The 24,942-nt window shown below is 37.3% G+C and overlaps 1 long non-coding RNA gene across 1 annotated transcript; it reads left to right on the top strand.

Moving 5' to 3' along the window:
• Positions 1-1,829: 1,829 nt before the first annotated feature.
• On the top strand, positions 1,830-24,895 carry LOC137854168 (uncharacterized). Its single transcript, XR_011094996.1, has 4 exons — positions 1,830-15,853; positions 17,509-17,590; positions 17,722-17,827; positions 24,711-24,895. It is a non-coding gene; the product is annotated as an uncharacterized lncRNA (long non-coding RNA).
• Positions 24,896-24,942: the final 47 nt, after the last annotated feature.

Here is a 24,942-nt window from a genome sequence, read left to right as displayed (position 1 = left end):
CATCTATGGAGATATTCACCAACAAGAAATGTAAAGTGTGAGAGGTTCTGTCTTCACTGACCTCTGCTTTCCTGCAAAAGAGGCTGGCAGTAAAAATAGGCTGTTAATAACTTTTAAACAACAATCCTGAAATGCATAATGCAAATGTGCTCTTACAAATGGTATTTTCAGCACAAATTCTGTTCCTCAGAGCTAAGCAACTTCCCCAGAGCAGTAACAGTGCCCATACTCCTTGCCTCCTTGGAGTTGGAATCCAGTGCTCTGACAGATTACTCCAGCAAATGATCTAATCTGCATTCTCTGTTTTAATCTCATTTTCCAGTATTTTTCTGCTTTTTTTTCCTCCTGTAGTTCTGCCAAACTTGAATAAATATTTAGGTTCTAGTAAGTATTTTGTATAAACACAGGACCTTTGATCATGAAGCATGCTAATACAATAATTTAGATATAAATTACACTTGTGTTAAAGAAGGGAAACAAAGGGGGAAGCAATGCATTCTATCCAAGTTGGGGGACACATTAGGCACAGATCTTTGGCTAAATTCTGCTTTCCATAACCTGTCACAAATTTCAAATCTTACAGAAAAAGATCTAAGAACTCAGCATCATTATGGTACTACACAGAAGACCCAAGGATGTTTCTTTGTGGCAGTCAAATTATCCAAATGCTAGAAAGAAAAAAATAAATCACACCTGGAATTCAGTGAGTACCTAGTTTTAGAAAGGCTAAACCAGTCCTTTCATACTTCCAGATTTCATACTTCCAGTTTTGAACACCAGTTCTGCTTTTGTTTGAATTTAAGCTATGCTTTTGGCTTGGTGATCACAGCTCCTAGATTGAGAACAACTGAACAAGGTGTTACACATTAAGACTGTGTACTAACATACACTCTGGAAATTATCACAATGAAGAACAGAGATGGTTTGTAAACTAAATCAGTGTAATAGGGATGATTGTATTGTTCTAGTGAAATGAGGAAATTCCAAACATTTAACTCTTTTGAGCATGTCACTATTAAAATTGTATCTTTTTAACACAAAAAATCTGTATAGAAACACAGAAATAATCTGACAGTGATCACAAGTAGTTTAACAGTCATTTTCAAACACAACACAAAAGCAGAAGCTTCAGTTGCCTTTCAGCTTCTCTTTCATGACTAAAGACTTCACTCAGGAGAAGTCCAGCTCTTCTTATATCCAGGTGGGTGGGGTTAATAGTTCCATGTATGATGGTAAAACATGGTATAGAGCAAACATATCTCATTGTATAATGCCCAAAGATGTGAAGAACATCTGTATTTCATCGATATGTACTATTTAAAACTACTTTTTCAACACACCAGACAGATGCCAGTTCCATTTAAATTACCTATTTGCCAAGGTTGAGAGTTGTTCCAGGTAGGAACCTCCACACCACAGGACAAGAGAATGGTTGAGGTTGGAAGGGACTCTGGATGTTGTCTGGTCCAACTCCTCCAGCCCCTCTGCTTGAGCAGAGCCTTCCAGAGCTGCACATCCAGGATATATTTCTGCGTTTCTCAGAGCAAGGTGAAGGAAGCTTCAGGTACGAGTGTTCTATGAGATCTATAGTTGTATGTGTAGGAAATTTGAGGAAAGAAGACATACTCTTCATTGTTACTAATGTTCAGCCTCCTGGTTTGATATTAATATTCCTCAACTCAGTGATAGTTCTGATGACACTGACAGCTTTCTGTAGATAAATTCTTTGCATAGCTGAAAATCAAATGATGTCCTGTGATGTTTCTCTCCAGTTGTTATCTCACCAGAACTGTTGATGTTGTAGGCTTATTATCATAATTTTGCATAAATTGGGGGGGGGGAATTAATGGGGTAAATCAGAAACTTACTTCTCTGTAGAAGACTTGAAGTAGGTGAATGGCTGCTTGTACGCATGAACATGTTTTCTTTACTAAATATTTATAGTAGCACCATCATTTATTAAAAATGATTAGTTGAGTATCTGTTATGAATTTAAGTGTGGTTTCCTTGAGGCTTATCAGAAGCCTAGAGGTGGTAGGCTGTTTCTGGTGTTTTGTTCTGAGAGAAGACAGAAGTGCTATAGCCACAGCAAATGTAAACCTGGCAGACGTTGGAGACAAGGGGGAAGGAAGTACATTAAGTGCTTAAAGTTGGGTAGTGTAAATATCCTTTTCCTTCTCCCCATGCAGTCGAAATCCCAAATACTCAGACTAATGGATAAAGCCAAGAGGGAGCTCTTTGTTTCTTTATGCAAAGCAAGGACATATTTTGGAAGGCTGTTAAACTCCAAGTGAGGAGTATTAGTATAGCAAAAGCAGCCATATCTAAATTTTATTATATACTGCTAACAGCAATGTTTTAGCAACTTGGATTTTGGTGTTGTTGGTTAACCTCAGCGCCCTGTGGTTCTGAGTGCTGGTGCTGCAACTGAAACCTGTGTCAGGGTGCTTCACTGCCAGCAATGCTGTGGGTGGCTACAGTAGCCATCGACGGGGTTACAGGGCTTTCCTGACATGAGTTCATTTAAATATTAACCTCTGTACATTACTGTTTAAGTAGCCAGGTTATGCTTAAAGTGTTAAACGGGTTCTTCTGAACAGTGAACAATGTTGTCTGTTACTCCTTTTTCTGTCAAATTAAGCATTTTGATTATGCCCTTTACAGGGGAAGAGCTGACTTTAAGAATACTATTCCTAATGCATTAAACCTGCATTTTCTACTGGTGCAGAAACTTCAGCCACTGATGTATTTATTTTTTTTTTTATCGGACCAAAATGCCATCAAAGACTTTTATTTTGCTGCTATACAATAGTTATTCTATTTTGAAACTGATGCAGACTGAAACATCTTTGGAGCCATACCAAATCCCATTTAATTTGCACAAATGTTTTCTGTTTTCCAAAGAGTGCATGTGAAAATCCTACTAATAAATGAAATGTAGAGAAGTATTTGGCATCAGCTATACTTCAGCAATATATCCCCTTAGCAGAAATGGAAAAATGTTTCCTTTTTATATTTAATTTCTTTTAGAGTTTTCACATGGATTGCCTATAGTTCAGACAAAGTACTTCCAAGCAAAAAATCATCTTGGTGGAAGAAGAGTCTTTATAAGCTTTCATACTGCAATGTCAATGCAGAACAGTGCTAAAGAAGTGGTTATAATAAATGCAGTTTCATTATCGTATAGATATGCTACAGTTAAATGCAAAGTGCAAATATTAACACAGCCAAAATTCCACTCAAATTCACTGAAGCCAAGTGAACCACTGTAGTGAAGTTTGTGCAGCATATTTCTGTGACAAGCTACACTGTTTTCCTCATTGACATCTACTTTATATGCCTATATTCAGGTGGAAAAGGCTATCCACCAAAATTAACTTTATCCGAGGAAACTGAAGTTTCCTAAAGTGTGTTTCTAATCTTCAGTTCCAGGTAATGATGTTCTCCATCACCAGGTAAGTTTGATTCTGGAAACTTTGCTAAAGCTGTATCCTATTTGCAGGAGGTACTTGAATACCTGTTAAATATGGAATACAGATGATTCTAGTGCACAAGATTTTCTCTGAAGTGAGGAAAGATAAAACTATAAGTTGAGTGTAACATGAAAAGCAAGGAAGATAGAGGGCTTTACCACCAAAAATCTAAGGATTTTGCCTATTTCTCTGTCAGGTGTTATAGCTCTCAGTTGTACTTAGCTCACCTTCTGTTAAGTCTGTGTAAGCACTTTAAGTGGAGCCTGCATTTCTCATTAGTGCAGCGTTAGCATTGTTAGCTTTTATCTGCTGTCCCTTAAGCTAAATTTGAATTTAACTGACTTTGTCTGGACTGCAGCCTGCTCTTTATGATTACTATGTCAGTATTACAAAAATTAGTTCTAGAGAAGATTAAAAAAATAAATAAATTTTTGAGGGACTTGTAAAAATGGTCTAATAACCAGCAGCAGTCTGAAATGAAAGAACTGTAAACAATAACTGGAAATAGCAGATTACACACACACACACATATATATATATACAAACAAGAAAAACAGTCTTAAAATTGACTCTATGCTACTCCTTAGGTCTATTACCCTTTAGAGACTGCTTATATGAATCGGTTTAATTAAATATCAATGTAGAGGGCCAAAACAATTATATGTTAACAAAAGACAATAGCAAAGCTTTCTTTTTCAGTATCCACACTTAATATAGAGTTTCTCAAACTTTTTTATTGGGAGCAATGGTGTATCTCTGTTGACTGTGTGTGACTCTAGTTTTTATTGAATAACTGATAAATCAAACCTGTTAATTCTGTAGTTGATTTGAAAAAATAATGTAATATTTAGTTCAGCGCCACCTTAGGGCTGAATTTATATGATTTGTGTTTTGGTAGAACTCCACAGGGAGTCAGATCAATACAATTCCTTTTGGGAACATAAATTTAGCTCTTTTACTGCATAGTTTAGTCTTCCCCCCAGGTAGATGTAAATTATTTCAGAATTACCAAGTCCATGCTTAGCGTATGATTGCATCATTTGTCTCAGATGTTCAAGTGCAACAATCTCTGTGCAAAGAAAACCTGTCTACAATTTTTAAAATAACTAAATAAATGGAAAACTTCAACTTTTAGGGAGTACTCTTTACCTCTGGAATTATCCTTATGTTTTGTCTTTGTATCTTTTTTAATCAAATTCTAATAAGTCCTGGGTAGCATTTTGAATTTGAAATTGCCAAAATTATGAATAGGAATAGATTGATTGTTGCATCTAGCCAAAATATGTTGCATCTAGCCAAAATAAATATATTTCACCACAGAGCACAGAAGTAAATGCAAAACAAGATGTGTACAGGTATCTCATCTGTACAGTGAAGTGTTATATAATCATAAAATCATCATGAAAACAAAATAATTAAAGCATTGTGCTGTCCTTTCTAAAAGAATTTTCTAATGGAAGCCAGGTAATACATTTTCATATGAAATAAAATGCACCAGGCATTCTCAATAGTACAAAAAACTGCAAATCACTTACAAATTGGCAAGCAGTTTCAGTAAACAGAAAAGGTCTGAAATAGCATAGTCAACTAGTGTGCACTGCAGCCACCTGCAAACTCTTCCAAAGGAAATTCCAATTCTTAAAAAGAGTTCCAGCGAAAGGCAGGAGGGCATGATTCAAGTGAAATTAGTGAAAAGGAGCGCTGTGCGTACTCTCCCATCCATTTCCACCTACAGTCAAAGACATGGTTATTTTTATATATTAATGCTTAAGTTCCATTCTTGTATTGTAAATCGTGCTCCACAAACTACTAAACCAGATACAAAAATATTTCGGATCAGAAAGCCTCAGCTGTGAAATTCTCTTGTATGATAGGGAAAGGAACAGAGGCACAAAACATCGCTTATTGGCTCGGCTCTGGTCAGCAGTGGGGCCCTTACCAAACATGGGGCAGCTTCTAGATCTTTCTCACAGAAACCACCCCTATGGCCCCCTGCTACCAAAACCTTGCCATGTAAACCCACTACACTTTCCTTCAAAAGTCATTTCTCTAATGTCTTAAACCATCTGGTAGAAAATTATATGCACATGGCTATCATCACATCACCCTATTACCTCTGAGAAGACACACAGAGTAAGGAAAATGTCCCATTAACATTCTCAGATCTTAAAAAGAAAAATCTTTCTAAACTGTTGGATCATATAGATGTTCATAAGAAAGGCTTACCTTGTGTTGTCAAGGCTATCTCATCCTGGGAAACTCTGTAAAAGAAGTTGAAGATTGCACCACTGCTGTAAAGCAAGCAAGTTTAGCATGGGAGAAGATCACAAAGCAAATGTGAAAGAGAGAACAAATGGAATATTAGGAGCATTATGAGGAATGAGACAAAGTTAATAGTAAAAGGAAAGTAGTTTTCATAGACCCCCCAGGGGAAACAGTGCAGTGCTCTTTGCTGTGCAGAAAGCTTCTGGAAATAGACTAGATATCAGAACTTAAATAAAGGTCTTGCTATTCAAAAACATGAGTAGGCAACAGATAAAATGTCTTCTCAAACCCTTTGATTTTTTGTTTGATTTGTCTAAAGATCTTTGATCTAAAGATCTCTCTTTTGAGTTACCTGGTTTTAGCCTGTGTTCTGACTATGTCAGTACATGTGAAAGTTCTTGCTGTGGTTTTCAGTACAGTCCCTTCTAAAAAGAAGTACAGGCACACCCACCTCAAAACGTTCACTGTTTTGAGATCCCACCATACTATCCAACAGACAAAATCTTGAAGGCTTTATGCAGCTTTCAGTAAATGTGACAGGATTACCACATGGGCAGAAAGTTAAAAATCTATAATCAACATTCGTGGTAGAGGTAATGATTAAGGTATATTTGTTCCAGCTGAAGGAGAAATCTGGATTCAATACCAGGAGAGAAAAGTTGAACACTTAAGACAAGGCATAGCCCTTGTTAGATGGCATTGCAGTAGCAGTGGTCAGCCAGGGAGGTGGATGAAATCCCATGGAGGACGTTTCTCTCACTTGGCATCTAGAGAGCTGGTGTAGTGCCAAGACTAAAACATGTGGGTATGATCATAAGAGGACAAATCAGGAAAAAAAATCAGATTCCCAGGAACAGTGTGGAGAAAGGAGTTGTAACAAGCCTGGTCTGGACCATGTATCACTCACTTTAGGGAATAACCTGCCTGAAGCCTGGGTCGTCATCCACCATAAGCAATAAGTGTTGGGAGGGGAAGGGAAATTGGACCAGGTGAAGAGAGCATTTGTGCCTTGAATTCTGACACTGTGTAAAGGGAAACTGAGACCTAAGGATGACTGCCAAAGCAACTGTGGAGATGGATATGTTATTGATTGTCTCTGTAAACATACCATTGGCTTATGGTTATACTTTCCAAAACTGAAAGCCAGATTCCTTCTCATCTTCAATTTGTCTCTGTTTAGATGCCAGTGTCATTCTTAAGAGAGAAAGGAAATACAACTATTGAGTGGGGTCTGTTTCCATCTTTCATTTGCTGTGATTGAATTAAGTTGTTGCCTATTCTCTTTCTTACTAATTCTGTAAAGGAAAGATTAGAAGTGGATGACAAACTAACAAATATAAATGGCCATAAAACCTTCAGCTGCCAAAAAAACATCTAAAGGAATACTGGCAATTACTATCAAGTACGCTGTCATGCGAAATAAGTAAGCATTTTAGAGTAATTTCTTCTGGAGTAAAAGGAACTCTGTGACTCTAAGGACAATCTCTGTTGGAGCTTACCTCAATCTCCCTTTGTATATCTGTAACATTGTACTCCAAGTTTTTCATAGGTATGGTTGTATGTATATCATAATAAGGGTGTACACATAAAACCTGTGAATCATTGGTATACAGGGATCCTGATTAGAATAATCCTAAAGTAAATGTTGGCACTGTGAAATTGCAGTTTCCTGTCTTAAAGTTTATAACAGGATATGTCAGGAGTTGCAGATCAAGTGTTTTGGTACTGAATTTCATTATTTACATCTCACCGTCTTACATTTAAAGTGTAATACCATTTAAAATGTTTCTCATTATGTTGAGAAGCAGTTTTATTGAGCCAATAAAGATGACATTTCCTGTTGCATAACAGGAATTTTATATGCATATATATATACATGTAAAACGGACTTTTCTTAAAAATCAGCATCAGTTGTCAGGACAAAGACTTTGCCTGTAATCTCGCTATGTGAAACTCCATAAGTTTATCAATGATATTTACATAGTTAACAAAATCTACAGTGAATTATCCTCACCTGGAACTATTGTTTAATAATGTTAGCTAAGGACATAATTTTACCTGAAATGTTTTGGAAAAACTTAGGCTTATCTTGAAATAGGGAAAAGCATTCTTTCATGTGAAAAGTAGTTTCAGCTTGCCTTGACTCAATAATGATAAAGGCACAGCCAGGCTAAGAGGGAAGAAATTGCTCACCAGAGCTTATAAATACCAGAAGGGTTTTCAAAAGTATTTTGGACAAAACAATGTCTATTTTTAATTATTATTTCCAAATTAACAAAAACTTCTAATTATTGATTAAAATAATAATAATAATAAAAAAAATAAACACATAGAGAAACATTTTTCCTCTTTCCTTCTCAGACTCAGCCTCAGTCAAATATCTCTCTTCCCCTCTTCCTCATTTTAATTCCCTTTGTTTGCATTACCTGATACACTTAGAGTGTCCCAATGCATTTATAACAAAGTAGTGTGCGTGACTGGGGTTGGTGCATAATGGTTACTTTCTGCCAGCCCTTGCTTACTCCTTTTTCTCCCTGCTCTTCACTTTTTACCCATCCTCTGCCCTAGTGTTGGTCATTCATGGGCTACAGTCTAACCATGCTGTCCCTGCCCTGGCGTAGGTCACCCATAACTAAAGTCGCTTAGAGACATAACTGCTCTATTGGGAAACACCTCTTGCCAGGATAGTGTCTCCAGATGTGTCCCCAGCAATGTCCCCTTCTGCTTCCCTCCTTTGTACCTCATTCCCCTAGCACCTACTGCTCTTTCTTACGTATCCAAAGAGAAGTGCTCTGTCAGGCTGTAGTGGTGTGAAACAGGTTACCCACACAGGTCTCAGAGCCAACTGAACCCAGCTGTAACCAGCAAGAGCAGCTCTTGGCCTCCTCCTACACAAGTTTTCCCTGCAGCCTCCTGTCCCCACATCCTGCCAGTTATAGCCAGTTCATTAGTCATGGTGATTTTAAATATGCTTGACTTCCAAGCAGGATCCTGCACCAGGAAGCAATAACCCCAAGCACCAGTACAGGCTGGGGGCTGACCTGCTAGAAAGCAGCTCTGCAGAGAGAGATCTGAGAGTCCTGGTGGACAGCAGGTTGACCATGGGCCAGCAATGTGCCCTTGTGGCCAGGAAAGCCAATGGTATCCTGGGCTGCACTCAGAACTGTGATGCCAGCAGGCCGAGGGAGGTGATCCTCCCCTTCTACTCAGCTGTGGTGAGGCCATACCTGGAGTATTCTGTCCAGTTCTGGGCTCCCAGTACAACAGGGGCATGGAACTACTAGAATGAGTCCAGAGGAGGGCTACAAAGATGATTAGAGGACTGGAGCACCTGTCATACGAGGACAGGCTGAGAGAGCTGGGCCTGTTTAGCCTGGAAAAGAGAAGACTGAGGGGACACCTCACCAATGTGTATAAATATCTGAGGAAAGGGTGTCAAGAGGATGGAGCCAGTCTATTTTCAGTTGTGCCCAGCAAGGGGACAAGAGGCAACAGACACAAACTGAAGCACAGGTGATTCTATCTGAATATGAGAGGGCACTTCTTTATTGTGAGGGTGACAGAGCACCAGAACGGGTTGCCCAGCGAGGTTGTGGAGTCTTCTTCTCTGGAGATATTCAAAACCCGCCTGGATGCCACCCTGCACAATGGTTATCCTGCTCAGCAGAGCGTTGGACCAGATGATCTTCAGAGGTTCCTTTCAACCTCGGCCATTCTGTCATTCTGTAATAGGTCTGTAAGTTACAGGAGAGTGTATGATAGATGTCTAGATAAGTCCAAAGAGTTGGTGAGATAAGAGGAAAAGGGAAAGGAAAAAATTATGATTTTGTGGAATGAATATGGGATTCATGTCATGTGACATTGGTCAGGTTCAAGTTAGGCATCCACAGTAAGCTGATGGTCTTCACTCCTGTGGTCACTGCATCTTCCAGCAAGCAAGTTCTCCCAGCTCATTATAGATATCCAAAAAACATGGAACAGCTTTTCTAAAGCTATATCTCTCTCCCCTAACAAAGGAAGTAGCATAGATACCTGTGCTAATCTATATGCCTATCCTTTATATAACTTAACTTTTATCTATTCAGGGAATTCTACTTTATATTTTCGGTTATTAGGTATAAAATTAATTATAAAATCCATGCTGCTTCTACAGTGGACCAAGCATCCAATAGCATTGTGAGAAAATGTATAATTCAGTGACACAAAACTTTTATTTTGGTACTTGCTTATTTGTTTTTCCACTGTGTTTGGAACCAGCCATAGAGCCACTCAAAGTACAGGGATAGTTCCATAATGGCTCAGACATCTTTCCCACTTCCACTTCCCACAGCCTTCTTTAAAAGCAGCCCACAGGTTACTTAAATTCTGCCAGTTGCCTTTATTTTGTCTGACTTGTGCTGGCTTGTCTCTCTCATTTAACAACCCTACTTTCTGAGTCTGAGGATTCAGAGAGGCGGGCTGGGACAGAGGGAGCATGAAGAAAAAGGGACATAGATAAAAGGCCGTGGTTCTAAGAAAGACAGTACAGGAAATTATTTGTTTTATAAGAACAACAGGGAAGAAAGCCAGAGGCCCTGGCAGAGTGGGAGCCAGGCTGGCATCCTTTTACATTCCCCTGAGCACTACATACAACAGTGCTGAGGTTTGTTTGATGGAAGCTGCAGGGCTGGAGGCTCCACCACATGGGGAGAATGAAGAGAAGAAGGAGTTTTTGTGAAGAGGTGGGCAGTGAGAAGGGTTGGAGAGAAGGCCATATTCTAGATACAAAAATTGTCCCAATTAGCTGCTTTCTATTGTTAGGGTATCAACACCATGGGGACACAGTTCAGTATCCATCAAACAGAAGGCAATTTTGAAATGTTAGTGCATCATGGTTTAGAGAGAAATGACTAAAAGGTTGATTTTGACAGTTTAATCTTCTTTAAATACAAGTAGAAATAAATGGATAAAACATTACATGAGGAAACAAACACTTTTGGTTAAACAGCATTACACTTATTTGGATTATGGACCTTAACTCTTGTCTGGGTGATTTTACTCACTGGGCTGTGCAAGACCTGGCTTTATTACGTTGGTAATTTAAATGAGTAATTCTAATATAATCTAGAGCTATAATCTATAACATAATATATTTATATTTATGTAGCCACAAGTGGGTTCTTAGCTCCTTTATTAGCACAATATTTTACTTGAGTAATACACATATCAGCAAGCTGCTTGTTTTTCTGTGTTTTTTTCTGAATACAGCATCCTCTTAGCATGCATCTATGGCTTCTTAGGGTTCTTTAATCCTCATGCAGGCAATAAATTAATTAGTTCTCAGTCAACTATATATAACTGTATGTATATAAGATATATAAAAATGTTGTGGTAGTGACATATAACATTTTCTCTGAAGAGCGAGTCTTTTGTACTATATATTCATCCTGCCCTGCTATTTCTTATAGAAATCAAGTAGAAAAAGCCTTGTGAGTTGTCAAGGAGCTATTACGCCAAGGGAAAATAAAATGCAAACCTCAGACATTTGGATCTATTATGCATTTAAAGTTAATAAATACTATTCCATCCTTAAAAAGAACCAAGTCAGATGACCTGTAATCCCAACAAGACTCATATACCTATTGCCTCAACTAACAAAAGTAGAACATGAAATATTGCTTCAAGTTTGCCTGTAACAACTTTTGTCTTGATAATTAAAACTGCATTTTTTTATTTACTGTGCTATAGTAATCTAATTGCTAGGATGATTTTTTATAGTTATGCCATGACAAAGAACCCCTACTGTATCACTGTATTATTTTCCTGCTAAATTTGAGTTTGGAGGTGAATGGGTTACAGTCAAGATATTTTAGTTGTGTTTCCCAACTCATTTTACATGATTAAAAAATAAAAATAAATAAATAAATAAAAGCTGGAAGCTTAACTTCTTTAACTTTCTATTTGCAAAAGAAGAAAGCCTCAAGTGCCACATTTTTTCAGCTTAGACAATTATGTGTAAATTCCATATATTTGTACTGCTGACCCATGGTAAAGATGAATGTGCTTTCTGGCTCAGAAAATGACAAATGCTTTCCTCTATACTAAAAGTTCATAGTCTTTATGAACTTGCTTCCCTATGACACTCTTCGTTCAAATATGGCTGACCAGTAAAAATTATCTATTACATCTTAAAAAATCAGTTTACCACAATAAAATTAATATAGTGTTTACATATATATAGCATTAACATTTGCTGATTTTGCCTGTGTCTATTTCAGTTGAAAGTGCTTAAAAAGAGAAATAAAGGCTAATCTATTGATGAACTAAAGAATACAATGTTTAAGCACTTGCAATGCCTAATTTGATGACTATGTTACATGTCCAGCATACATGTATGTCATGAAAATAAATCAAGATGTTTAAATCTGGTCTAGTATATACATTACTGATTTTCAAGTCTTCCTCCTTGTAATAGTTTTTAAATCTAGTGTAATTCCAAAGGAATTAACACAACTAATTTACAAACATGAAAACAATGGAAAATTCAGAGCAATTTTAGCTATGTCCCCACAGAAAATCAACTTTTACATGGATGTCTTACTACAAGCTCAATTAAACCAGAATTCAATAAAGGGACCATTTATTGGCATATTATCTATTTTATCAAAGATGATATCCCAATATTAATTTTCAAACTATTTCCAAACAAGCACACAACAGATGATGGCTGGCAATGGAATTCTATAGTATGCAGTCTAATCTAAAAACATGCTTAGAAGAATTGCCCATGGCTCTGAAACCACTAACCATTCTCCCAGATCATATCTTCTTGTATTTTGGCTGTCGTCACTGTTAGTGAAGCATATTCAAAACAGATTGCTTTCTCATGAATGTTCTCACATTCTGTGGAAGAAGTGAAAACAAAAGAAAAATTCCGTGTTTTTCTCTGTTTCTTTCCTCCTGGCCTTTTTTGGATGAGGACTAATTACAGTTAAAAAAAAAAAAAAAAAAAAAAAAAAAAAAGAAGGATAGAAAGTCTCATCTCTTCCAGGAATTAAGCATTCTTAAATTCCCTGTTTCTCTTTCTGTGTTTACCTGGCAAAGCCCCAGATTCTGTCACCATCATTTACCCTGTGCAGCTCCTTACTCACAACTTAATCCAAAGCCAGTTGAAGTCAGTGGGAACCTTCTTCTTTCCCCTGACCTCAGGGGGAAATCTGCTCTGCTTGTGTAGGCAGAGCAGTTTCAAATTATTTCCACTGCTGATTTCAGTGGAAGTACTGGCTGAAATCAGTAACCTGTCCTGAGACTACACTACAGCTAAGTTTATGGTGTATTGAGTTACTATTATACTCTTTTAGCTGTACTTTAATAATCTTAATTATTAACAGCTGCCAAAGAAACAACAGATAAATGACTTTTTTCTTCTCTACTGAGAGTAAATAAATTAAGAACAACTTGTAAAGCTTCTAAAGACTCTTTCATTAATAACCATCACTGGAGACATCATAATGATTCTTCTTGTCCTTTGAAATGTTTATGTCAATAATTCAAGGTAACTTTGTAATTATAACTCCAAAAATGAAAGGTTTTGTTTGGGGATTGTTTTTAACAGTAGAGGAATTTCCTCTGATATAAAATAAAGGGACAAAATTTGTAGAGCAGCTTAAGAGATACTGTTCTTCCTGACTTCATTAGGAATTTGGGGTGTTTAGATCTTCCTGAATTTTGTTATTTATGCTGTTATTGCTGGTTATTTATGGAAGCTCTACAAAAGTCAGATTTAAATCTGTCTGACTATAGAACCAAGAAGCATTGGAAGCCATTCCAGACACTAGAGCAAATTCAGCTCCATTTTCCTCATTAGCTCAATGAATACCTGCATCCAAATTCATAAAGAAAATGATGGGAAATGGAGGAAAAATGTAATGACTGTAAATTCATGGCTTTTGATGATTTAGATTATTCATCCTTCCAATATTTAGAATAGAGGGAATTACTCCTACACACATGCTTATACATAGTATGTATGATATGTAAATACAGAGCTCTGAAAAGTACATTTCCCATATAGCAAAGTTATATTCCTAACAATTAGTTGTTAGTTATAACAAAGTTCTATTCTTAAAATGGTTATAAAAATACTTGTTTGCAATGTCTGAATTCCAAGTTTAAGTTTTTACATCATTTTCTCTACACCCTATTCCTTTTGATCTAATAATTATAATTTTAGTAAATGTAATGTTTCTTTCATATTTTTCAAATTTTCCACTTCAATTAGTTTTCCTTCTGTACCTCCTGTCTTTTTCTGTTCTTTCTCTTTCTTACTACTATGACTTTTCTTGCCATTTTTCACTCTGTAGCAGTCTCACATTTTTCTTTTCATTACATGGTCCTGTCTTTTCTCTTTGGCATAACTTTGGTTTATCCATCCAGCCTTCTTCCACCAATCCACCTTCAAAACTTCTAACATTTTCTCAGTATCTTTCTTCTGAACTTCACACCTCAGATTTCTTGTATTTTCTTAATCACCCCCACAGACATCTTTATTCTGCCACCTTACACTTATTCACCCTTCTTCCTCCATAACCTTTAGCTTTACTCTCCTTTGTCTACTTGCTTCTTATTTGCTAAGATGATGTGTGAAATTCCAGTGATGGGTGGATCCAGTTGCCTATTGTTGAGCAAGGAGAAGGTGGAGGGGGAGTGCTGCATGCCTGGGGGACAGAAAGATGACTAGGGAGCCATTGTTGTGGTCTGTGGACACTGCTGTTTCCCTCTTCATCGTACTTCAAAAAAGCATTAGGCAATAGTGGCAGACATGGGAGGGGGAAGACTGTTTCGCAAGAAGAGAGGAAGAACAGCACCCTTAGGAACACCCACTCTGAATATCTAAATGCAGCCTTGTGTAATAATATTTAAAGATAGACAAAATAACACTACGAGCATTTTAATATTTCTAACATACTATTTAGGTGCTCTAAGGCTGCTATTTGTAAGTGGGGTCCTAGTGCTGCAGATTTCCTTTTTACAGGAGGAGTTCGAGGCAGATATTGTTGCCTTCCCAAGCCATTCAGTTAATATGTCTTGTCTGTAACTTGAAAGATATATGCTTAGGATAAAGGAGAAGTCAGTCTTCAACATAGGTACATTCAACTTGCCACTGAGACTTTATTTAAAGGTCCTAAGGCAGATGTTTAGAGTCATGATGGCTGATGGTAAAAGCAAGTCACTGAGAACTGGATTCTAATAACAGGACATAAAAGAACCTGTTTATTAGATCATTGCTTTAGGGACATATTTGAGCTGCTGAGTCATTACCTCTAACAGGTCCGCCAAATACCTCCAGTTTGATAAATTACTGACAATATTAATGTTGTTAAATTAATAGGCAGTACTAACATTCAACTGTCTGAATTTCCTCTTCTATTTGAAAAAATAAATATGTTCAGCATAGATTAGACAAAGGTTAGCTGCAGGAAGATGTTTTAACATCATAATGAAAATGGTGAACTTCAGAAGAATTACTGTATTTTTTTTTAATTAATCTTTGTGGATTATCAGAAAGACCATTCAACTAAATTCAGATGTTTTTTTGCATGGCACTTACTTTAGGTTTATTCCTTAACCTTCTGTATTCTCATGACTGCTCATTTCTAATGAAAATAATTTAAAACAGAAAAATAAGAAAATAATGAAAATAAGAAATTATATTCAAACATCTTTAATCTTTGGAAATCTTGAATATTTTAGCTCTTATCTATTTACATTATTTGCCGTGGATTGTCACCATTTCTTGTAATAGATTTCAGAGACTAAGAGTGTTTCTAAGTAAAAAGTAATTCATATTATTAATACTAAGAGCAGAGTTTTTTTTCCTTTTCCTTAGAAGAACAATAATCCTAATGTATGCTATACTATAAAATTTAGAGCATGTAAGTAGCAGCTGCTCTCATGATTACCTCTTACACCATAAGGCTGAGATGTGAAGCGAGCTGCAGGAGCACAGGAACAGCTGCAATTCCTGTGCTGTGGGATCTGTCATTCCCTTGCACGTCTTGGTCCACGGGAAAGGTTTGCTCCTCGTTTCAGAAAGAAATGAGTGCTTTCTTCCCATCAGCTGGAATCTGCCATGGGTAAGTGACAGGCTCTTGCTGCCGCTGTGAGTAGTTTCATCTCTCCAGTCTCTTTTTAACCACAGCCCTGGGGAGACAGCTGTGGTATGTGGGGGATTATGCTACCGGCTGCTTCTGCACTTACCTTCCCCAAACACTCCTAGTTCTGACAGGATGACTTCGTATGAATATATATAATTTATCAACTTATGAAGTAATGCTTAAGGAAGTTAAACAAAGTTCCAACAAAACAGTATGGGAGATGGCTCTATGGAGGGTAGGACTGGTCTGTATTTCACAAGCAGAAATGCAAAACAGTGCTTAAAATTATGACAAAGTTAGAGGTGGGTCTCTATTTCTTTTTTCTTTCTCTCTTTCTTTCTTTCTTTCTTTCTTTCTTTCTTTCTTTCTTTCTTTCTTTCTTTCTTTCTTTCTCTCTCTCTCTCTCTCTCTCTCTCTCTTTCTTTCTCTCTCTCTTTCTTTCATTAAGGAAGAGGTTTTGACAGACTTTGTAGTACAGTTTGTTCTTTTTGTTATGCTTTCAAAAATTTAATACAATTCAGGGAAATGACTGAATATATCTAGGTAATAAAAGCTTGTTTTATTTTTTTTTTTAATAAATAAAAAATAACCTACTCTATTCAAAATACTCTGAATATATTGATTTTTGAATACTTTACAATCATGTCAGAATTTTTCACTTAAGTAGGTCTTCATGTAGAGTTAAGCTGAATAACATTGAATTTAGAATGTCTAATTTAAAAAATTGTACCATCATATGCTTGTCAGGGAGGAAGGTGTGGGGTGAAGGGACAAGGAAGGGAGGGGGAAGCAGGGCAGGAAGGAAAGAAATTATAACAGTAAGAATAAAACATGAAAGTTTCACACAGGATTAAATGACAAATATTTTCTTTCCTCCTTGCATATTTTTTGTCAAGCTTTGATTTCACAGTAGGGAAGCAGACGTTCTCCTTCCCACCAGATTTTTCCATGTCGTATTTATTCATCATAAAGAAATATAACCCCAACTGTTTTTCTTACACTCTCTCTTAAATTAAAGACAAAGGCGTAAGTATAACCAACCAAGACATGAGCACAGAAGTAACAGTAAAATAAATAAGTGAATCCAATTCACTTTGGCTATCACAGGTTATAAGCACATTCTACAAACATACTCTTTGTAATTATAAATTTATACAGAAAGCACATCTGTATTATTAATTATTTATAATTTAGTCTTCACTAAATGGTAAATTCATGGGACATTCATTGCACATTCGTGTTGCAATATGTATAGATGCATTCTTGCTTCGATGATGAGAGTCACAGCAGTGTTTAAAAATAAAAATAAATAAATTGAAAACATATGCATCTAGCTCACCTTTCACAACAAATTAAGCATATTCAGATGGAGGACTGTGTCTTCCATTACAACTCTGAATTAAAGCAGTCTAAAAGTTTTGGTGTGTTTTTCTCCATTACTGAATTTCTTTCCTTGTTCTATCACTGTTCTGTGCAAAGTCACCACTGGTATTTCTCCTCATCCTCCACACTCACAAAAAGATATTCCTATTATAGCAATCATTCTCATAACATGGATATAGCTTTGATTTTTCTTCTATTTTCTTTTTCTTTGCATATTTTCTGATTTTTTGCATATGTTCTGACTGTGAAAGGAAAAGAAGATACAAAGAAGTAGTAAGCAGTACTGCAGAAGTGTAGATTCCTAAATCATCTTCTGGAAACCTCCAAATTTGGGTAAGACAGATATACATAATCTGGTAATTCTGGATTCTGCATTCTGCTCATTTAGCAGCATTCCTTCAAATAAATAAATAGTACCCTCTTTCAATGAGCTTTTTTTTTTCTCACAGATTTTTCTTTTTTAGTTGTAGGTCCTAACAAGGATATTGTAACAGTTTCAGTTGAAGTTGGAGTAAAATATGGCAGCTTAAGTGGAAATTCTGGAGTTGGATGATCCTGTTTCAAAGAGAGGTGAGTATAGGACTTATTCTTGGAAAGAAGCTCAGAGAGATGGACATGGTAGAAAGTAACCACATAATGACATATATTTAGATACAACCTTTCATTACTTACTGCACCCTCCTCAAGGTCCCAACTTTATTTAAAAAAACATGATTAACTGCTGTATTTCCTCTTCCCTGTTAGCTTTTACTATGAGGGCAGATGATTACTTACAGCTACACGTGAGGAATATACATTCAAAATATAGAAGTGTTTTAAATAGAGCATGAAAATCACAATGGAAAATTATATCCTAAGTATTTCAGGCTGGACATTTAACATGTGAGCTGTTTTCTGTAATTTTTCCCTTAATACCTCTGTGTGGCAGTACCCTATTCGGAAAATAAGGAAAAGGCCGTATCTCCTCTCAAGGGTGCTGTGTATTCAGATATTATGGTGGGGGCAATTTAAAATGTGCTTTGAAATTAAGTGCAGTTTTTGGATTTTTTTCTCTGAGATCATACTCTTAATGGCAAATACTTTTTTTAATTTTAAGTAACAGTTCTTGTACTGGCTGTGCCCTGGCAGTCTGAAGTATGAATCATTGCTCTGAACTCACACCAAAGTCTGTCCTATCTAGTTCAGCTTTTAAAGCATGCTTAATCATTCAATTTGGGGAGCTGAAAGCTGCCAGACCAGATGTTACCTGTATAACTCCATTAGGTACTTCAGGCTCAAGTAACAGACGTATTTCTTTCTTGTTCCGTGGAACAGATACAATATGCTCATGTAATTTATAATAAAGCATATGCACAAGAAATTGAATTTGAGTTATAAAGGGAGGTCAGTTTTTCACCTAGTTTTGAATGAATGCTGTTCTCTTTTTGGTATAACTTATTGAAAAGTAGGACTGCAAGAATGTTTTATTCATACATATAAAAGCATACTATACCGTAGTGGCTTAAAATACTGCTATGTAACTACTGCAGTTTGAGCTTGAACACAGTGAAAAATTCTAGAAGAAGAGTTGATAGCTACTTAATCTCAAACTCTGAACTGTCTCATTTTTTTCCTTTATTCTCTTAAAAGTCATGAAGGGTTTATACATCTGTACAAATGCATTGTTTTTGCACTACAACTGCAACTTTCAGCTCTTTGAAAAATTTTGGATATAACGTTGCACTCCTGTTTAGCAGATAATTCCTATTTTGCATAAAAGAAGTATCATTTTTTGACATGGGAAAAAGCTTTTTGATTGATTATGATTAATGTGCAGTTAGTTCTGTTTCTATGTGATCCTGCTATTTAGTTACCACTTGTGTGGCTTTTAAAAAGAATGATGAATGAACTTCATAATGTTCACTTTAGTTTCACTTCTGATAAACATCCAAATATTTTGATGCTTATTCAAAGCTTATCCAAAGTTTCCTAAGCTCTTGAGTCTGTAAAACTAGTCTGAACACTTAGACAGTGAAGGGCTTTCCTCATGAGGTTTCCAGTTGTTCCACTGGTGGAACCTGATGGAAATACCATGAGGTCAGCTTTTCTTCCAGTTGTTCCAAATTTTTAACATCTGGACAGAAACCGGAAGTGAGAAATCTTGCCCAGAATTTGTTTTATAGGAAAAGTTGGGTTCTAAAAATAGGTGAAGAATGACTTGTTTTATTAACTCTTCCAAACTGGTTCATCCATGACTGAAAAAATTGAGAATACAGAATTAGAGATGAATCAGGTTAATTGGTACCAGAAACTAGCCTAATCAGCTAAAACCCTTGCTCCTTGAAATCTGGTCATTTAATAAGTTACATATTCAAAGCAAAATTCATTTTTTTTTGACATTTCAGAAGCTTTCAGGGATGGGTGTTCATTCTCATTCCAGCCAAATATTTGGTTATACCTGCTAGGGTAGAACACAGAACTGTGTTATCTCAATTTTGTACAAAAAATACTTGTTTCCTCCTCATATTAATATTCTGGGGGAGACACCAGCAACCGGTGTTACCTTCTTTAAATAGCTCTAACTTCTGGGTTAGTCTGCGTAGAAGGTTAAGGAGTTCATCTGGTGTTTAATTTAACTGATGGCATTGAAATGACTTACAGGTACACAGACACTTTTTTAGATAAAAGAATTGGGTAGCTTATTGTGATCTACTCTCTTATCTGATAACTAATAATTTCAAAGTATACTTAGTAGAAATGAATGAGCTCTTCGATGAAGCCCTGATTTTCAATTCTTTCATGATCTTGTGTTTCCTGTGTTGCTTCTCCTTGTGCTCTGTATCACACCACAAATGACTAGCTTTGCCTGCATATCTTCTGATTCTATAAGCTCTTGCTAACCATATTTATCTTCCTGTTGAGATACCAGAGACCAGTTCAGATCAGGTCCCTAATAAATGTTCATGGCTGATGCCAACATCATCATCCTACAGGTTCTTCATAACAATAAAGTGTCTCACCTTGTAATGTCAGCATTTCTCCTATGTTCATTGATCTGAAGCTGGGAAAAGTTCAGAGTCTCCTCTTACCCTTGAGACAAAATGAAAGTCTAGTAAACCTTTATAAGTGGGTGAGCCTGGAGACCCAGCATCCTCCCCAATCAGAAATGTGTGTAAGGACAGCACTGGCAGCGTGCTCCATGCATTTAGGGCCTCTGGAATGCTTGATCATGGGTAAGGAGATGAAATGGGCTGAAAAGAATGACACTGATTAAAAACGGGAAATGTTTTGTGAAAACTCCCCAAATTATCTCTGCCCAGACTGTCTCTTGCTTTGCTTGAGGTCACAGGCTTTGCAGATTTTTTTGGAGTGCAATGTGTTCAGACACTCTATATGCCATGCTCTCAGCACTTCATCGGAGACATTTCATCTGGCACAAAGCACAGCATTTTAGCCATTGGTAACCTCAGTACAGGAAGTATTTTATAACCTAAGTTTCGTACGCATATAAAAAGCACACAGAGGAAGTACCACTAAGGCAAACATATGAGTGTATGTTAGCTCCTGAGCTTCTGCACATGCATTGTAAAATTACAGTAGGGTCACTGTTCACTTTATGATTGTCTTCAGGAGACAAAAGAAATTAAATTCAGTGCAACAATTGATAGGCAGTACCACGAATTATGAACTTTAGCGAACATGGTCCTTCTAGTTCCCTACCCGCCAGGTCCCTGGAAGCCCATACTTACATGGTACTGGGTCTCACATAGTAGCTGAATGCCATTTCACCCTGCCATCTGGATCAGCAGTCAACAAGAAACATTCACTCACTCAGCATTAAGGCACCCCTGCACTGCACACAGACAAAACCATCTCATTAAGGACCATAGTGAAAACTGACTTGCCACCTCTTCGGTTCCTTAGCAGTGGGAACTGGCCCTATCTGGACAGCATCTTTAGGCTGAGGGGAAAAGAGCTCTCCAGAAACAAGAACTGAAGACAGAAACCTGTCTCTTCCTTTGATTACCTCATCTACTCCTGAAGCAGAAAGGGAAGGCTCTTTGTGGTCTCTCAAATGCAGGAAAAGAAGAAAAGAGGCTATGTTTAGAGACCTTCTGGCAAACACAGTAGAAAAGCCAGGAAGTTCAGGCAGATTCTCTGGACTGTGAAAGGTGGCTTCCACTGTGACCCACTAGGGGCAAAGAAGGTTGACCTGGGCTGGGAAGTCTGGGTGAGATAGAAGACCCTCAAGAAGGAAGAGCTGCAGGACTGTAAAGATTATTTTATTTCAAAGCATAATGAAACAGGGTCCTAGTCTGCTGTATCTCAACACTCTGAAATAATTCTTGAATTATAAGTATTGGGAGCAGCAGTTCAAATCAGCCCTGTACCTTCACCTTTTAGATCAAAGTCCAGACTTTGATCCTCAAAACCAGCTTCTGGGAGCTCACCTTTGAACTTATAAACTCAGCTGGAAGTATCTACCATGTTTTCTCCAAGATAGGAGAATGGCCAGGCAGAAAGCCAGGAATGTTTGTAGGGTATAAAGCCAAATTTTTTTTCCCTTAGACTTTTTGAGAATGCATATGATCTTGAAATTTTGTGATAAGTTTATAGCATTGCACTATTTATTTTAAGCTTCCTTTTTATTGTTGTGTGTTCAAGTGTTTTCTCTTTTGCACTGTTACAGGCACCACAGTTTCAGTATTCACACTTCTTTGAAAAATAAACACAGCTTTTCCTAAAAGTGATTGATATAGTAAGGAGGAAAGTTTCAAAAGAAAAGTTCCAAGAAAATTACTGTTTCTAAGACCTTAAAGTGAAGTATCAATATATAAAGTGTGACTTTTCATACTACTATTTCATGGAACATGCTTTAATATTCTTACAAAATATTTTAGAAAGGCCCATGCAATGTTGTACAAAATGTAAGGACATAATCCTAACCGTAAGTTAAAAATAAATAAAAAATAAATAAAAAATGAGAGAGAGAAAGATAGAACAAAGTCATAAAAATCAGGGCCTGTAAAATTCATACAAGTATTTTTCACTATTAATATTTCATGCCACAGTCTGGAATATTCATAGATATGCTATCCCTGTACCTAACAGTATTCAGCAACCACAGTTTGTAGTTTAATAAAAATGAAGCGTCATTGCCACTACAGACACAGTAAGAAAAGAATGAAAAGATCTTCTTGCCTTTCTGTTGGTATCCCCCAGAATATATCCATATAAAGAATTTTTCACTGGTTGATCACAGCATTGTTTCCCAGACTTTGATGATTTTTTTCCTCTTACGCATATTGTGCAGAACAGAGCATGCCATGTTAACTTGAGACAGGTCTTGCAAGGTAGCCTGCAGTCACTCACTCTGAGACAGAGACCTTAAAATCACTTTAATCCATGCACACAAATTCTATTGCTAAGCAGCAGCATGACACACATCAGATATCAGGCTTCCGCAGCTATGGCAGCAGTAGATTAATTACCTCAAAATTACAAAGGGAACATTAACATCATTCTTTTCCAGATTGGTCTTGAAAGTAAATATTCGTTCTTTTCATTTTTTCACTACATGCAAATGGTGAATTTCCAGTGTCTTGAACCTTTTTGTAACATCTTGTGTTAATACAGTTTAGCAACATGATGATTAGCCACACTGTGGAAGTTAGCAGGAAATATCTGTAGCTGTTAAAAAGATGTCTGTTATACTTACAAAGAATTTGTTTCAACAGTGATATTAGGCTTCACAATTGATTTAAAAGCATTGTCTTCAGAGAAGTAATCTCTCTCCAAGTACCCACCCTACACCAAGTAGTTTTGCTATTGATTAAAGGCAGATGTGGCACAGTGAGCTGCTACCAGATAAAGATGCCCATTTTCTCCAGAGCAGTTGGCCTGCAGTTTGCTGCTCTGCAACTCTGAGACAGTCTCCAGAAGAAAAGTCCTACTTTGTCATCCAGAAAGTCTTAACTGCTTGTTATCCCCACAGCACAACACTGTCATTTCTAACCAGGTAGTGTTTGGTTTTGGGATCCTGAAGTAGCAAGGATATTGCTGTGAAAGAGAAAGTTCCTTCAGGAAACACTTTCTAGTTCTTGTTCTCTCTTGCAGCAGGGGGGAGCTCTGCCTTGGTATAAAATCTCCCCAGTTGCATTGCTTTTGACTGACAAAATTTAAGCCACTTGGTGGGGTACCATCATATATTTCCCCAGAAATGTGTGTACATATGTATATATATATATGAGTTGTTATATACGTGCTTACATAAATACATATATGACTAGTTTTCCTAATATAAAACAGCTTCTGCTGGTTTGGATATCAAGAGCAAACTGAGAACAGAGAATTAACAAAAAGCAACAGCTCAATGAAAGCATGACAAGAGAAAAATCCCATGATTTTTTTTTTTTTTTTTTTTTTTTTTTGCTCCACTCCCAGGTTCTGGAATTGCAGGCACTGCTGTTACCTTCCAAGTAGGGAAGAAAGATTAAGTTTCCAACATAGCCGGAAGATACACACTGCACACGAACAGCAGACTGACATCTTCCAGATGCTATTGCCTTACTGTGTACATCACGTACACAGTGAGTCCAATATGCCCAGGAGATATTGAGCGTAATTGTCAATTGATCTGCACCTGCACAGCAAGTCCAATGCATTTTAGATGCACAAACTTCATTGCGCCTGTGATGTAAATGCATGAGTACAATAAATCCAGGTGACAAGAACTTGCAGGTTTATTGCCCAAGCACAAACTGACTGTACATAATAGAGTAAGTCTTACATGCATCAATACATTGGACTCATTGCAAATGCAACATAAAGTTGTTCTACACAACCTTTAGACATCCTGAAATAGAGCAGGTGATTGCTACAGAAAACAGCAGGGCACCTGACTGCAAGTCTGGGAGGAGAGCTGGCACGTACCTCTCCCAGTGCCGCCAAGTGCCCTGGGGGGATCCATCCTGTGCACCAGACCCAGAGGCAGGGTGGAAAGCAGAGCAATACCTGCTCAGAGCACAGAGTCCTGGATGTAGAGGAAAGGCCTAGCGTGCACAATACTGTTCGTACTGCACACCTGTGAGCTGCAGCTGGCCATGGTGATGTGGCTAACCCAGACCCAGCAGATCCTGTGCCCATGGTCAGTGCCAGGAAGTTACAGTGAAAGGAAGGCTACAGCTGTCTGTTTATAAAGACAGATGATAAAAATTGACCAGAATGAGTGAATATTAATGTTCAGTACAAAGTTCATGAAAAGTTGGGATTTTTTTTTTTAATAGGAACTTGTTTTTAAGTACTATTGCATGCTAACTGCATTAAATGATTCACTATGTCAAGTCTTCTCTTTCTCCATCCTTCCTAACCCTGCCTGTGCAGATCCAAGGAGTATTGTGAAAATCTGGGATTTCTTTTGTGACCTTGTGCTTTGCTGTTTCCCTTGTTATCATTTCAATGCTTTGATCCTCAGCTCTGGTGCAGTACCATGTTCTTCAGATTTCAGTGGAACAACGCAACTGCAGATCACCAGCAAATAGTGCAAACTACCATCTTCCCAAAGCGGTGCCCAGGACTGAGGTGTGGGCCAGCATAGCCTGTGTGAGCAGCATACAGAAATGTATGTTTGCATGCTTCAGAAAGAAGATGGATCAGAGATGCATGGACTTTACCCACCTATATTCTATCCCAAGAGCAGAGAAAAA

The sequence above is a fragment of the Anas acuta genome, chromosome 3, assembly GCF_963932015.1.
Source record: "Anas acuta chromosome 3, bAnaAcu1.1, whole genome shotgun sequence".
Classification (NCBI taxonomy): domain Eukaryota; kingdom Metazoa; phylum Chordata; class Aves; order Anseriformes; family Anatidae; genus Anas; species Anas acuta.
Note: the sequence above shows the minus strand (reverse complement) of the source record. Positions and strands in the feature narration are given on the sequence as shown.